This window comes from Amblyraja radiata, chromosome 32 (assembly GCF_010909765.2).
Source record: "Amblyraja radiata isolate CabotCenter1 chromosome 32, sAmbRad1.1.pri, whole genome shotgun sequence".
NCBI lineage: Eukaryota > Metazoa > Chordata > Chondrichthyes > Rajiformes > Rajidae > Amblyraja > Amblyraja radiata.
This window is the reverse complement of record NC_045987.1, coordinates 21,915,698-21,932,059: the sequence shown is the minus strand read 5'-3', so window position 1 is coordinate 21,932,059 and position 16,362 is coordinate 21,915,698.

The following is a 16,362-nucleotide window of genomic DNA, read 5'->3' as shown; positions in this document are numbered from 1 at the left end:
CTCTCCAAACTAAAGGTTTGCAAAACATGCTCAAAGTTACTGACATCATTCTGCTTCTCAGAGATGTGCAATCTCTCAAAACCTAAATATATATATATATATATATATATATATATTTCATGCCAAAATGCAGTTTTTATTCTCCCACATTGCACTCTATCTGCCAGATCTCTGCCGACTCACAACTCATCTATATCCCTCCTTATGTCCAATTCACAATGTATTTTGCCTACCTGTCTTTGTGTCATCAGTTGCCTTAGCAACCACACCTCATGTTCTTCATCCAAATCATTCATATAAAAGTACAATTTATTGTTGTTAAGTACTGTTACATTTAACAAGGATTGAGGATCAATATGAGCTGCTCATTCATCAAATTGCAACTATTCAAATAAAAGATGATAAATATTCTTTAGAACCTACAACAGCACAGCACAGCACAGGAACAGGCCCTTCGGCCCACAGTGTCCGTGGCAAACATTGTGCTGTCAAAATGCTCTCCACTGCCTGCACATCCTTGATTACTACAGGTGTCAAGTTTATGGGGAGAAGGCAGGAGAATGGGGTTAGGAGGGAGAGATAGATCAGCCATGATTGATTAGCTTAGTAGACTTGGTGGGCCAAACGGCCTAATTCTACTCATATTCCTTAAGATCTTATGACATCACCTATCCATTTTCTCCAGAAATGCTGCCTGACCTGTTCAGTTAAGAGCCTGTCCCACTTTCATGACCTAATTCACGACCTTTGTTACTCATGGACATTTTTCATCAGGCTAGAAAAACGCCCCGACCTACTTGATGCCACGAGTACATACGACTAGCATCACGACCTGCTACGACCTACCTACGACCTACCTACGACCTCGTGACGACTATGCTGCGAGTATGGTTTGGCAATTTCTCTGCTCAAGATTGCAAGAGATTGCAGAGTTGTGGACGTAGTCCAGTCCATCTCTCAGATCAGACTCCCCCACCATTGACTCCATCTGCACTTCACGCTGCCTCGGGAAGGCAGTCAACATAATCAACGATCATTTTCTCCCCAGCCATTCCGTCTTCTCCCGTTGGGCAGAAGGTACATAAGCTTGAAGGTGCGTACCAACAGATTCAGGAACAACTTCTTCCCCACAGTTAGCAGATGATTGAACGGTCCTTTCATAAGTTTGGGTGTAGTCGCGGGTTCTCTCTCCTATCTTATTTTAGACCTTCCATTTTTTTCATCTGCACTTTCTCCATAACTCCATAATAAACCAATATCTATACACTGTTAATGATTTTGCCAGGATAGCATTCACGGATTACAGAGTTTGAAAGAGAATCGGACCCATGGATCTCCCGTTGTGAGCAAAACATCAGAGGGTTTGTGGCCAGGCAGAGACAACCTTGGACCATGGAATCAGATACTGGCTTTCATTAAAATCAGGTGCAATGTGCACTTTTCCATATTTGTGCACGAGGACAGCGAAAACCCAAGAGAATGTGAGGTGGAGATCGTGATATTATAATAAATGAAATTAAGAAAATCTAGATAAAATCAAAGGCATTCATACAATTCAAAATATTGCCTAGGCTATACTATTCAAAGACTAAATTGAATAACATCTTCCCAACTGTCTCCCACATCTGTGATAATTGTCCCCTCCAAGAAGCTACTTTAACCCATTCCTTTTCATCCTGTATAAAGATACAAAACCTCTGGATGGGAATATTCGATACCTTCTCTAAAACACTTACAATTAAACTGGAATCAGATGCAAAACTAATAATTTTAAGAATGTCAGAGGCCTGTTCTAAGTTAACGATATTTCAAAGACGTTTCCTTGACTACGGCTTAATAACTGCGAAAAAACTCATACTTAAATTCTGGAAAAAGATAACAGTTCCCACAGTGAAGATGTGGATTACTGAAATGTCCGAGACACTACATTTAGTAAAAAAATAGGCTTGTTTTGGCTGATAAAGTAGACCAATTCTCCATTTTTTTTCTTTTTCTTTTCTTCTCTCTCTTTTGCATCTTTCTTCTTTTACTTAATTCTTTCCTTTTTTCTCTTTTTTTTCAATTTATGTATCAATTTATAAATGTTAAAAATGAAGCGGTACGAAAATTGTATAACTCTCATGCCGATTGCTTTATTCTTGTACAATTGCTTCTAATAAAATAAATTAAAAAAAAATAAAAGGCATTCAAGCGAAAAGTAAAAGACAGATGAACCTAAATAGTGATGGGTGGGAGGCTCGGGTGGTGGGGACCAGGGCCTGTGGTACGGTCACTCAGTGTGAAGATGTGGGGTTGGGAGTTACACCATGGGGGCAGGCAACATCTGCTCCACTGCCGAGATACCGCCCGGGTCCGATGGTCCCACTCACCACCTCCTGCTGGACATGTTGGATGCTGTTGCCTCCCCCTGTCTAGTTTTGCCTGCAACGCTCTCTCCAATTCATGGACCACTCAATGGTAGCTGGCACAATGGCCAGTCACCAATGTAAACTCAGGAGCAATGTAAAGAAGAATGAGAATGTATTGTAGAATGTAGAAACAAGGAATCGCAGATGCAGGTTTACAATAAAAAGACACAATGTGCTGGAGTAACTAGGTTGGGGGGTCAGAGAGCATCTCTGGAGAACATAACCCATGTTTTTTCAGGGATGCTGCCTGACCCGCAGAGTTACTCCAGCACTTTACTGTGTTGTAGAAATTGTTTTGAGGCCAAAAGACTTATGTAAGACTAATGTAAAATGTGTGAGTTGCTCATGGAAACCATTTAAATTTTTCCGGATTCCACTTTATGCATCTCCATAGCAACTCTGATGACATCCAATTTTCCATTCAGGAGAATCAGAAACAAGTTCCGCTGTGAGTGTATAAAAGGAGTACTGCCTTTACTCACTCCTCAACCAATTTGTAAAAAACATGTTTTAATTCTGAGGTCAACATGTATTTTTACATCGTAGAATAAAATTAAAGTTAGATGCTTGTGCAGCGGGTGAAAGATTCTTCAGGGACCTTTAGGTTCCATTTTGCAATGTCTTGACATTGGTGGTGGGGTCGAGAGATTCATTGCACCTTTGTCATTGTCACAATTTAATCAAAGGTTCTTGCAGTTAGACACATCTCAAAGCAAGATAATCGGCAACTGGTAACAATGTAACTTTTCCTACTGAGTTAAAGAAAAGATCTCTTGGAGCAGCATGGTAGCACAGCGATAGATTTGCTGCCTTACAGCGCCAGAGACCAGGGTTCGATCCTGACTATGGGTGCTGTCTGTGTGGAGTTTGTACATTCTCCCTATGACCGTGTGGGTTTTCCTCCAGTTGCTCCGGTTTCCTTCCACATCCCAAAGACGTGCAGCTTTGTAGGTTAATTGGATTCTGTAAATTGTCCTTAGTATTTAGGAAAGAACTCGTGTATGGGTGATGTTTTGGCAGCATGGACTCGGTGGGCCAAAGACTGTATCTTTAAACTAAAATTAATCTAAAAAAGAAGAGTTCCGTTGTTCAGACCAGAACAGGTTCACACAGATCAGATCAGTGTTCAGATTTCCTGCTTACTGAACTTCTTTATAATCCTCAAGGGCCTTGACCTATTTCAGCTTCCGAAGCGGTACACGTGCTTCCTGTTACGTTTTTGACTAGACTTATAATGACTCTTGTCACCCATAACTGCCGATCCCCTGCACAGATGCTGCCTGACTGCTGAGTTCATCCAACACTTTGTGTTTTGCTTAAAATACCAGCATCTACAGTTTCTTGTGTCTCCAATTTTGAATATAACTCTTCCAGCGCTTGTGTGTTTGACTAACCATCTGCCCTGCCAACACCCTCTATCTCTGAGGTAAATTTCACAGTTGGCAAAACCACGGAATAACATTGAAAAAGCAATTAAGTTCTGAGACTTTATGTTGGTCTCCAGTGATGAGTTAACCCAAGGGAAGTCAGTATCAACGAGAATGCCCGGTCTTCCACAATCATCTTCTTCAGTGAAATGATCCCCAAAGGCATGGTCCTTCAATGAATGTAGGACCAAGCTCATCATTGAAAAGTCAAGGACTTGCAGCTTCAAGGTTCAACATTCAAGATTCAATTTAATTGTCATATGTACCAATGTACAGTGAAATTTGAGTTACCATACAGCCATACTAAGCCATACTGGGTAAAAGTAATGCTGGCCTTTTAAAGATCATTAGCCACCAGAGCTCATGGAATCTTATTCGTTCTAATTATCATTGCGCAGTGGTTAAAGGCAAACAGGTTTCCATAATGACCACTCCGTCCGCAACTCCTTGCTTCACTCATCCCTTCCCACCCAAACCATCTCCTCCCCAGGTACTAATCCCTGAAAACACAGGAGGTGTAACACCTGTCTCGATACGACCTCCATCCAGGGACTTCAACAGTCCTCCAGGTGCACCTCCTCTAACCTCATCAACTGCACCCGGTGTTCCCGGTGTGGCTTCCTCTACATCGGCAACACCAGGCCTGTACGATCTCCCGGTTCCTCAAATTAGGGGACCAAAACTGCACACAATACTCCAGGTGTGTTCTCATGTACAAATGCAGAAGGACCTCATTGCTCCTATACTCAACTCCTCTTGTTATTGACTCGATAGCACGCAGATAAAGTTTTTTGCTGTATCTCGACACGTGACAATAATAAACCAGTATTATACCACTGCAGCCACCATACAATGGTGATGGAGGGAATAAATGTTTAGGGTGGATGAGATGCTGATGAAGTGGATTGTTTTATCCTGGATAAAATCTCAGTTTTAGAGTTGGGCGACTTTTGTTCAGGCACGTGGAGATCTTTCCATCACATTCCTAACGTACCTTGTTGATGAAGCAAGTCAAATGCTGAATCACTTCCTCCGTAGCCACAGAATTCACCTGACTTGTCCAATTAAACCTCTGGTCTATGGCGACCATGAGATTGTAATTGCCTGACACCATTTACTTTCCACTTATTGATGCCTGAATGTTGTCCAGGCCTGTCAGCATGTAGGCATGGACTACCTCATGTCCTAGAGATGTGCATTGTGTAACGCTCCCCTTGAGCTTATGATGGAGGGATGGTTTATTGGTGAAGCAGCTAAAAACAATCAGTTCTAGAATCTTGCCCCCAAATATTCCCGCAGCTATAAATTTGTACGGCACCAGTGGCGCAGCGAACTGCTGCCTCACCGCGCCAGAGACTCTGGTTCAATCTTGACTTCGGATGCTGTCTGCGTGCAGTTTGTACGATTTCCCTGAGACCGCATGAGTTTCCTCCGGGTGCTCCAGTTTCCTCCCACATCCCAAAGACTTGCGGGTTTGCAGGTTAATTGGCCTCTGGAAATTGCCTTATGTGGGAAGGGAATGGATGAGAAAGTGGGATAACATAGAACTAGTGTGAACGTGTGAGCGATGGTCGGCGTGGACTCGGTGGGCCGAAGGTCCTATTTCCATTATCTATCTATCTACCTCCCCACCTACCCAACTCTTCCAATTTCCACTTTTCCTTCCAACCGAATGAAGAATTTATTTCCCGGTTTCCAATGAGCTTGTCTTCTAGATACCTCACATCAAATGCTGCCCTGGTGTCAGGGACAGTCACTCTTAACATTGTGAGTTACATTGTGGGTTCAATGCTTCGCAGTAACGCCCTCACATCTGTCTCCCAATAACATTGTGTCATTACCCCAGCTGTGACTACCTGTGATATCATAATCACAGGACATCGTTTTATCTTGAAACTGACTCCCCCCAAATATTACAGTGAATAATCCAGGTAATATCAAGCTACTGCACAGATTCCAAACTCGCTCTCATTCTAAGGTCACTCCTTAAAAAGGTCCTTATTCTGGATTTCCCATCAATGGTTCAGGAAAGTAATATATTAGGCAGAGACACAAGGAACTGCAGAAGCTGGAATCCTGAGCAAAACACACTGAGCGTCTTTGCAAGAGGCAGGGTGGGAGGAGATGTAGTCAAGGTAACAGTGGGTTTTTAGTAGATGTCAGATGTCTGCCCCCTGTGATAGAGGCAGCGAGATTGAGAAAGAGAAGGGAGTTGTCAGAGATAGTCTGAAGAAGAGTCCCGACCTGAAACATCGCTTGTCCATTCTCTCCACAGATGCTGACTGACCCGTTGAGTTCCTCCAGCACTTTGTGTTTTGCTGAATATATTGGGCAAATTTGTTCGAATTGTTACTGCTGGTTAAAGGGCTGCTTGACATTTTCTGGAGACTTTTCAGGAATATAAAGATGGGAGGAAAGGCAGAAGTCAGTGAAGGCAGATGGGGTCCGCAGTCGCACCTCCTGAAGTGGACGCATCAGTAGCTGGGGTGATTGCATTGTCTCTGGGTCAGGTAGCTGTGGTTTCGGGAGTCAGCTCTGAGACATGGACTGACCAAGTAGTTAAGTCATTGCACCATCTCTCTCATGCTCATCTCTTGAAACAAGGCTGTATTTGTCTCTAGGGTAGACAAACGGATCAAATGCATTAATTCAGAGAAGAGGAGGGGAGGGTATTTTGTATTTATTCATTTTTCAGGTTTTTCCACTTCAATGCAGGAGTTATCATCTTTGAAGAGGCCAACAGGTTTCTCTCTCACAAACCAGTAGGAATTCTTATGGTAACCCAATCACTTCATGGATACCATTAGCAACATTGTTTTTTTTTCCAAATTCAATTCAAGATTATTTTTAACAGTTGCCAAGACAGGAGTTTGAACTGCCATTTGTTCGTAGAAACCTCTGGTTTATCAGCTCAGTAATGGGCGTGACAACTTAATACTCATTATCCTGACCCATAATCAACCAATTTGGAAAGGATTTGAACGGATTACATGGCGATGTTGGGGTGTCACTCCGCAGGAGTTTGTTGGGAGCAAATTGGCTGCCATGTTTCCGACATTGTCATGGGGACCTCAGTGAGACATGTTACGGGAACCCAAGGAGTCTGCTGCAGAAATGAAAGTCCTTTTCTTCTTACCCAGCGAGTTCAGAGCTGAGGCGACAAGCTGCTCAGAGTCACCGGCCCCAAAACACTCCACAGAAGGACTGCTTCTGATAATTTACAGCAAGAACAAGGCCGCGCTCCAATCCTGTGCCCACCCGATCCACACAAACGGTGACATAACGGAGCAGTGAGGAACATCAACCCATCATGTGGAGGTCACTGGCCATTCATTTCACCGAGGTCTCAACAAAATATTTCCACTCACATTCAGCGGTAGGCAGCAAAGTGTTGATATTGCTGTTGGTTCATTAGTGTTACCTATAGCGAGATACTGTGTTTTGTGTTCCACCCACTACATGACCACTGCTGTAAAACATAAAATAAACAGAGTGCAGAATGGAGTGTTGCAGCGATAGAGAAAGTGCAGATGGAAAAAAGTGTGAGGGGCTCAAAAAGGTAGATTGGAAGATCAGGTATTCATCTCCATCAGATGAAGCAAAGTCCCTGTTAATTTAGGACGACCACTTCTGATAGATTGGGAATATTTTAAATATTTGTGAGTCTCGGTTGAAATCTCTGTGTGTTGAGATTGCCAACGCCCTTGATACCCGGTGGTGGTGGCTCATGGTAGTGTTTGGGACAGACAGTAAATGTACCAGTTGGTAATTCTTCTGGTTGTGTAGTGAATGATGTCTGTAGAAGCTGGAATCATGAAACATTTTAGCACAGGTGGAAAATACTCATTAGATCTATTTGAAAGGTGCCTAATTTAGCTGAACATTAGAAGAGAAGAAATAGGAGTGCCTACACATCGATATGCAGAGAAGGAGGGATGTAGATTGCATGCAGGCAGAGGCAATCAGTTTAACTTGGCTTTGTGTACAGACAGCACAGATATTAAGGGCCAAAGGGCCTGTGACGTACTGTTCTGTGTTCTACGTTTTATCTGAAAGGCTGCAAGAAAATTTAATTGGGATAGAAAAATTCTTGGAGTTGAAGAAGGCAAGTAGGAAGCACACATCTCCCTTGGGAAACTGTTCAGTGGATGGGGGTAGATTTTGGGTTGAGGCATTCAGGAGATATGGAGGAATACTCTCTTTACCCAGAGTGAATGGGGTAAATGGTAGATGGTAGCATTCGAGTCTGGAATATTGGGACTGGAATGGGGTGAATCGCTGCCTTGGGTGGAGCAGGAATTCTCGGGCTCACAGTATCGTAAAACATACCTGATGTTGTTCCTGAACCCACACGAGGTGGGAAGCGAGACCAATCGTGTGCGGCACAGCGGTGCGCGGTGGAGTTGCTGCCTTACAGAGAACCGGGTTAAATCCTGACTACGGGTGCTGTCTGTGCGGAGTTTGCATGTTCTCCCTGTGACCGCGTGGGTTTTCTCCGGGTGCTCCGGTTTCCTCACACACTCTAAAGATGTACAGGTTTGTAGGTGAATTGGCTTTGGTAAGTTGCAGAAATTGTCCCGAGTGTGTGTAGATTAGTGTAGGGGTGATCACTGGTCGGCACAGACTCAGTGGGCCATGGGGGCTGTTTCTGCACTGTATCTCTAAAGTCTAATCTGAATTGCACTTTATAGGTGGACAGGGACATGATTAGCCTTTCATGTGCTTTAAGTTTTTGTCACATGGTTGACAAGGGTGAGGTGAGTTACTCATATGCAGCTGAGGGGAAACTGGGACAGCCGCGGGAAAATGATCAGGAAGATTTACTATTAAGATTAACTCAAAAGCAGGGAGAGGAGAAGATAATGTGCGGTGTAGGGACCCTCTGTATTGAAAGGCCTAACCCGGTGATTCTATGTCAGAAACCACAGCTTGGTTCTGGGTCAAATATTTATTAATTAGTTCATTCATGATGAATGGTCTGGGATCTGAATCGCTGGCCATGTGAATCTCTTTCCACAGATGCTGCCTGACCTGTTGAGTGCTTCCGACACTTTCCGTTTTGATTTCAGAATTTGGCTTCTTGATTTTCAAAATATTCATTTCTATTTGCAAATCCTCTGTGATTAAATGATGGCTGAACTTGCGATGACTTGGTTTCATTTGTGCAGGTGAGTTACTGTGCCTTCTCTCGTGATGGCCACTTACTAATAGCAGGGTGTGAAGACGGCAGCATTCGAGTCTGGCAAATTGGAACTGGGAAACGTCTACTGACGGCTAAAGGTCATAAAGGTAGGAGATTTTAGTGGCAGCTTTCACCTGCTGGTTGACATGCCTTGAATATTTACGACATATGGATAGTACAGTACAGGAACAGGCCCTTTAGCCCACAAAATCTGCGCCGAACATGCTTCTGAGTTAAAGTGCTTTTTGCCTGCACATAATCCATATCCCTCCATTTGCTGAGTATACTTGTGTCTAAAAGGCTCCTAAATACCATCATCACCTCTGGTAACATGTTCCAGGCACCCATCTCTCTCTGTATAAAAAGCTTTCCTTGCAAATCTCCTTTAAACGTTTCCCCTCTGACCTTAAAGCTATGCTAACTAATCTCTGACATTTACATCCTGATGATAGGCAGGTCAGGCAGCATCTCTGGAGAAAAGGAACAGGTGACATTTCGGGATGGAACCATTCTTCACACCCAATCTCTGCCTCTCATCATTTCAAAAACTTCTATCATATCTCTGCAAAGTCTCCAACGCTCCAGAAAAAACAATCCAAGTTTGCCCAACTCTCCTCCTAGTTAATACCCTCTGATCCAGGCAACATTCTGATAAACTTCCCCTGCACCCTCTCCACAGCTTCCTTTAATGGGGGCAACCAGAACTGCACTCAATACTCTATCTGCGGCCTGACCAAAGTTTTATAAAGCTGCATCTTGATTCCCTGACGCTTACACTCAATGCTCCAACCGATAAAGGCAAACATACCATTTGCTTTCTTTATCGCTCCATCTACTTGTGTTGCTACTTTCAGGAAACTATGGACTTTGACCCCATGATCCCTCTGCAAAAAGATGTAATCGAGGGTCTTGCCATTAACTGTATACTTTCCCTTCACATTCAACTTCCCACAGTGTAACACCTCACACCTGGGGATTATATTGAAGAGAATAGAACATAGAATGGCCCATAATCTTTGTGCTGAACATGGTGCCAAGACCATTGCTTATCTACCTGCACATAACCCATATCCCTCTATTCCCCGCGTATCCACGTGCCTGTCCAAAAGTCTTTTAAAGGCCAGTATTGTATCTATTTCAACCATCACCTCCCGGGAGCATGTTTTAGGCACTTGCCACCCTCTGTGTAAAGACTGGAAGTCTCTTTAAACTTTGCCCCTCTCAGGTTGGACATCTCAAATGTCTTCTCATTCAGTGCTCTACCCTTTGAAGTGTGAACATGGGATTTTCGGATATTATTAGGAGAGCAAACTGTTGTAAAGATGTTGATTCTGTGGCTGCGGTTGTTACAGACTGTTGACACCCCTGCCGTTGGTTGTCAGTGTGCGGCCACACAGAGGGACAACACAGCATCATTCTGAGTGCTCTTTGTGCTCCACACAGGCCCAGTGAAGGTTTGTGTGTTCTCCGCTGACGCCAAGCTCTTTGCCAGCGGGTCGAAAGATTGCACGGTGAGAGTGTGGAACACTGACCAGGGCACGTGCCTGCATGTGCTCAAAGGTAGGTGACCTACAGTGATGATAGACACAAAGTGCTGGAGTAATGCAGCGAGTCAGGCAGCATCTCTGGAGGAAAAGGATGGGTGATGTTTCAGGTCGAGACTGTTTTTCAGACTGAGAGTAGGGGGGGGGGGGGGGGGGAGAGAAAATCGGACACTAGGCCATTTTCTCTGCCTATCAGTATTTACAATTAAACACAATGAAGGATGGAGTGACTTGTGAAGTACAGACATCCCAGTCCAAGATTAATATTCATATTTAGTGAGTTAATTGGAGCATGATATACGCTGAACAAAACACACAAGGTAGTGCATGGCGCATCCGTTATAAGATCATTGCAACTGATTGTATTGAGTCTATGGATATGGTTTAATAACTGTGAATGACAAGAGAAGAGCAAATGGGGGAAGGACGGAGTGAAACAGAACAAGACCGTTGGGGGTCAACTATTTTTTGATTCCTAGTATCTTAGAGCAACAGCAATTAAACATACAAGACGTCCTCTGGTAAGGGGCAGCACAGTGGCACAGTATTAAACCTCACCTATCCCCATCCCCTCTCCCACTAGCTCACCCACTGCCATCCCAAGTAAACGCAGTGACAGAAACTGATCTAGTCTCAGCATTGGCGATCGTTCCCACTGAATGTGAACCTTAGACCTCAGGACACTGACGATGTCTGAACGTTGCTTTCTGACCTGACCTGTCCCAATAAGCTGCTTTGTTCTCATTCCTAGGACACACTCAGAGTGTGGAGAGTGTGTGCTTCAGCAGAAACTCGAAGCTGCTCGCATCTGGAAGCTATGACAACAAAGCAATTCTGTGGGATCAAGAGGTTAGTATCTCACGTCGTGGTGTTCCTACCTCCCGCCTCCCCACCTCTCTCTCTCTCTCTCTCTCTCTCTCTTTCTCTCTCTCTCTCCCACCAAGCGGGCTCTGGTCCGTGAAGTATTAGATCCCTCCTCTCCATGACAAAATACTTACTAGAACACTGCTGACCATTAAATCTTTCACCCTCACCTTAAATCTTTGTCCTCTGGTTCTCCATTTCCCCTACCCTGGGCAAGAGACTCTGTGCCTTTACCCGATCTATTCCTTTCATGATTTTGTCCATCTCTATAAGATCACCCCTCATCCTACTGTGCCTCAAGGAATAGAGTCCTAGCCGACACAACCTCTCCCTATAGCCCAGGCCCTGAAGTCCTGGTAACATCCTCGTAAATCTACTCCGCACCCTTTCAAGTCTGACAACATCTTTCCTATAGCATGATGCCAAAAACTGAACACAATACTCTAAATGTGGCCTCACCAATGTTTTATATAACTGCAAAATGAACTCCCAACTTCTATACTCAATACTGACTGATGAAGGCCAATGTGCTGAAAGCCTTTTTGACCACCTTGTCTACCTTTGACACCACTTTCAAGGAACTATGTACCTGCACTCCTAGATTCCTCTGCTCAACAACACTCCCATTCACTGTGTAAGTCCTGCCCATGTTAGACTTCCCAAATACAACACCTCACATTTCTCTGTATGAAATTCCATCTACCATTCCTCAGCTCAACTGCTCCAACCCATCAAAATCCTGCTGTAATTTTTGACAACCATCTTCACTATCTACAATATCACCCACTTTTGTGTCATCTGCAAACTTGCGAATCATGCCATGTTCATTCTCATCCAAATCATTGACCCAAAGGCACGTGGATTAGTAGATTGTGTAAATTGTGTGGGGAGTGGATGAGAAAGTGGGATAACATAGATGGGTGATCGACGGCTGGCATGGAACTGTGTGCCGAAGGGCCTGTTTACATTGCTGTGTCTTTAAACTAAACTAAACTAAACAAGTGCCGAAGTAGAGATGGGTGAATACTTCAAATTCCAAGGTGTAAATATCACCAACAACTTCTCCTGATCCACCCACATTGAAGCAACGGCCAAGAAACCACACCAACGCCTCTACTTCCTAAGAAGACTTAGGAAGTTCGGCATGTTCCCAACAACTCTCACCAACTTCTACAGATGCACCATTGAAAGCATTTTATCAGGCTGTATCATAGCATGGTTTGGGAACAACTCCAGGAAATCTGAGACTGTTCCTCAAGGGTTTGTGATATTGTGTTTTATAATTCAGTTGTGGTTTGAAACCATAATTGTTTGTGGTTGAAATGCTGGGAGCATGGTGATGTCGGAAGTTATACTTATGGGCGAATGTGTAAATTTGATTTAGTGAAAAAACGTTGAGAAATACTTGTGGAGGTTAGTGTTTGAGTAATTCGCTGCGGGCAACAGCCAAGTCAAAACCATTGAACGCTTTCTTCTTCATTTTAAACAGTTGGGTGGACTTGTGAAGATTTTCGCCAAGCACCGGAAAGTCATTAAAGCCTGTGCATTTTCAAAGGATGAACAATATTTGGTAATCTAATTTTATTTTAAAATTATACTTTACTGCCTTATGTTACATTCAGAGCATTGTTATAAAAAAAACCTTTAAAACTAGACGGACGTAGTACATAGAACATTTCAGCACAGAAACAGGCCCCTCGTCCCACAATGGCCATGCTGAACATGATGCAAATATAAATTAATCTCATCTGCCAGCACGTGATCTATATTTCTCCACACCAATCGTATCCATGTGCCTATCTAGAAGCCTCTTGAACGTCACTATCGTATCTGCTTCCACCACGTTGCAGGCACTCGCCACCCTCTGTGTAAATAACAACTCCTTTAAACTTTGCCCCATTCAACCTTCGCAACTGGGGAGAAGGTTCTGACTGTCTGTCATACTTACAGTATGCCTCTCACAATTTTATATACTTCAATCAGGTCACCGCTCCATCTCTGGTACTTCAGAGAAAACAATCCCATTTACATAGAAACATAGAAACATAGAAAATAGGTGCAGGAGTAGGCCATTCGGCCCTTCGAGCCTGCACCGCCATTCAATATGATCATGGCTGATCACTGATCCAACTCAGTATCAGTTTAAACTTTCCTTTTTGCTAATACCGTCTAACCCAGGTAAACCTCTTCTGAACCCTCTCCAAAGCCTCCACATCCTTCCTGTAATGAGGAAGATGCAAGGAATTTTCAATGTTGGTGAAAGTGGTCAACGATTCAGCATTCACATATGTAAATGTGGATGGGGAATCACTTGGGAATGGACTGTGAAAGTCTGGTCACACACATGGGCTCTGACACACTTAATGCCAGTGAGAGAATTGGAGGTTGAAGTTTTGAATTTGAAGTTATAGTAAAAATGAGTCAGAACTGCACATAATGACTGTATCAGGATACAAGGCCCTTACCACAACGATACTTGGATGAGAAGAGAGACTACACCTTATCGGATTACAAACTGAAAATGCTGGGTCCCCTCTGCACGTCAGGCAGCGTCTGTGGCGAGAGAAACAGAGTGAACATAACAAGTCAAAGATCTTGCACCAGAATCAGTCGCGTCATTGGCATGAAATGCTTCTTTCTCTATAGAAGCTACCTGACCTACTGAATATTTCCAGCACTTTTGTTTTTTTATTTTGGTCTCCTGGAATCTGTAGATTTTGATTATTCCAACCAGGATTATGGAAAGGAAAGTGAGAGGGAGAAACTAATCCTTCAGCCTCTGTTTCCAATGGATGGAGGGTGTTGCGTACAATGTAGAGGCCCTTAGTTGAGTTGGTGAGGCTGCACTAGGAGTGTTCAAAGGTACACAAAATTGCTGGGGAAACTCAGCGGGTGCAGCAGCATCTATGGAGCGAAGGAAATAGGCGACGTTTCGGGCCGAAACCCTTCTTCAGACTGGTGTGTTCACTTTTAGTCGTCCTGCTCTTGGAAAGATGCTGCTAAACTGGAAAGAGTGCAGAGAAGATTTACGGAGATATTGCCAGGTCTGAGGGCCTGAGCTGTAGGGTGAGGTTGGACTGGCTAGGATTTTATTCCTTGCAGGAGGCTGGCGGCTGATCTTAAAAAGGTGTATAAAATCGTGAAGGAAATAGATAGGGTGCCTACACAGTGTCTCAGGGTTAAGGAATCAAGAACTAGAGGGCTTAGATTTCAGGTGAAAGAGGAAAAATGTAATAGGAACCTGAGGGACAACTTCTTCACACTAAGGGTGGTGGGTATATGGAACGATCTGCCAGAGGAGGTAGTTGAGGCAGGTGCAATAACAAAATTTAAAAGACATTTGGATAGGTACAGGGATGAGAAAGGTTTAGTGGGATTTTGGCTAGGCATGGGCAAATGAGACTCACTTAGAGAGGGCATTTTGGTCGGCATGGATGAGTTGGGTGAAAGGATCTATTTGTGCCCTTTAACTCAATGACTCTTTGAGTGTAATTAAGGGTACACTTGTACACGGGGAGGGTTGTAGACATTTCTTCTCCGAACTGTACTTAATCCTTCTTTAGCTGAATTGTACCGCTGAGCTGGGCAGGTTTTCATGAATGAAATGGTAGAGTTCGATGAGAAGACCAGGCACATTGATAGATTGAAAGATACAGCAAGGGAACTGGCCCTTACGTGACACCCAAACATTACTAGGAAACTGCTGATTCTCTTTGATGGTTTACGCATTCACCAGTTGCCTGATTTCTAACAACAGCTCATGTCGTAAAAAAAGCCAGGCCTGTTTCTCAGGGCCAGATAGCCGTGGTGTAAAGGGCCTGCCCCACTGTCGACATGTATGGTCATGAGTAGTCGCCCAAAGAGTGGGACCTTTTCCTGGTCACCGCTGGATTTTCAACATGCTGAACATTTTCGGCTACCTGCTGCGACTATGACGGGTGCCGGTAGTCACCGAAAACAATCGCTTAAGTGGGACAGGCCCTTATGGCATTGTTTTCCCTCCACAGGCCACTGGATCCTGGGATTGTACAGTCTTGCTGTGGGATGTAAAGAGATTGAAACGCCTGCAGTCTTTGAAGGGTCACTCGGCCAAAGTGAGCTGCGTGGCATTTTCCGGCATTGGAATGTTGGTGAGCTGATCGGCGAAGTTTGGTAGAAAGTCCAGGTACTTGAAGGATCAGAAACGCCCTCATTGGCTGGTCCCAGGTGTGGCCTGACCCTGACCCATAAGAGGAGGGAGGACTCCGGCCTGTCATCTCCTCGACCTGGCCACCCTGGTGAACAAAAGTCTACTTATTTGACCGGGTGAAGGGTGTCAAAGGTTTCGGCGAGAAGGCAGGAGAATGGGGTTGAGGGGGAAAATCAATCAGCCATGATCGAATGGCGGAGCAGACTCAATGGGCTAATTCTGCACCTGTGTCTTTTGATCTTACTTTCTGCCCCTGAACTTGTTTGGGGAGTATATGCATAGAAAATCATGTTTGAGTTCTTTAACATCGCGAAAACAATTCTCAATATGTTTCACAAGCGGGCTGTCAAATGACATTTGATGTGGTTTCACCAAACACCTGGTCCAAGATTGGCTTTGGGAAGCTTCTTAGAGGCAGGAAGAGGGAGAGAATTGTGGGAAGACAAGAGGTCATGTTAGAGAAGGGCTGATAGCTGGGCGGGTGACAGGACTGGAGGAAGTTTCAGAGCTGAGATTAAGGGAATGAGAAGTGAACCCTGGTGAACCGTTGACCAAGTGTAGGTCAGATCAACATCAAAGGTTTCATGAGATCATGAAACAGTCAAACACCAGGAGGGTCTTGTTATAATGAGCCAATGTACCTTCCATGGATAATCCATTGGGTTTGGGGTTGGGCAACAAGTCCATGTCTATGGTTTTACAAGACACTGCAGATGCTGGAAATTTTGAGTAAAACACAAAGTTCTGC